Raw genomic sequence first — 1,298 nt, 5'->3', positions numbered from 1 at the left:
ACCGAGGCCCTGGGGATTGAACCCAACCCCTTCACAGTGAGCTATATCCCCAGCCTGTTACTTCTTTTTTTGGAGACGGGGTATTGCTAAGTTTCCAAATTGGCCAAGTGTGCACCACCATGCTGGCTTTCTTTTTCTTGTTTTAAACAACTTTACTGAGATATGACTGAGATTAAAAACTATAAATATTTAATGTATGCAACTTGAGGGATTAAGAGGTAAGCTCCTTTTATTTCTTTTTTTCCTCCCACCCCCTACCCCACCCAACCCCCGCTGATCCTGTGGACTTTAAATGAACCCCTGGGAGGATTTCAAGGATGATGTCCTTATTGCAGTACAACCCATCTCAGCGCCTCGCCAGTCCCTTCTAGGAATTATGGAGATCAGAAATAAAAGCCAATTAACAACTTCCACTTTGTTTCTATGGTGATAACTAATCAACTCCAAAACTTCAGCACAAAATCCCAGTTATCTACCATAGTCTGTCTCTGCCGCCGCCTCCTTGGCCTGCAGTCCCCAGCCACACACACACTACTCACTGTTCATCTCAGACTTTCTACCGGCTTCACTCGCTGGAAATGTGCCAGGTATGAATGAAAAACTACTGGAAGTCTAAAATACAGGCCAGCTTTTTAAGATTTACAAAGGTTAGGATTAACAATTGCAAAGTATCTCAATAATTTTACATTGATTGCACGTTGAAATAATATTTAGCCTATGTTAGGTTAATGTTAAAATATAACCCGTCCATACGTTTTATAACGTGATAATTCCAAAATGTAAAATTGCATTCACGATGGGCGTGTGGCGCAAGCCTGTAATCTCAGCATTGGGGCTGCAGCAGGAAGATGGCCCCTACTTCGAGGCCAGCCTGTACGCGTAGTGAGTTCAAGGCCAGCCTGTCTCAATACATAAATAAACAAATAATAAATAAAGCTGCACTCATAGTTCTCGGTGTACCCTATTGCGCAGCAGTGCTCTGTCGTTTTACCCTCTTTTTCATCCTGGCTCTGGACGCTGGAACTGCAGCATCCATACTTTTACCACGTTAGTGTCTTTACTGCCCAACTAGAAGGTAGCACAGGTGGTAGGAGAACCACACTTGATCTTTTAAAAAATCGCTTTCCCTGCCGAAAGCCCTGGTCACTTGATTGCAAAGGCGATCATGATGTGAACCCCCCCCATCCTCAAGGCCCCTCTTCCGGCAAACCCGCCCCACTTCCCCTCGTTCAGCATTTCTCCCTCCCGCCACACGAGGGCGCCCTAGATCCCCGGCGCTGATGGGACTGTCCGCTCCC

This window comes from Fukomys damarensis, unplaced genomic scaffold (assembly GCF_012274545.1).
Source record: "Fukomys damarensis isolate Sample0158 unplaced genomic scaffold, DMR_v1.0_HiC HiC_scaffold_3, whole genome shotgun sequence".
Classification (NCBI taxonomy): Eukaryota; Metazoa; Chordata; class Mammalia; order Rodentia; family Bathyergidae; genus Fukomys; species Fukomys damarensis.
The sequence above is the reverse complement of the archived record's forward strand: the minus strand, read 5'-3'. Positions refer to the sequence as shown.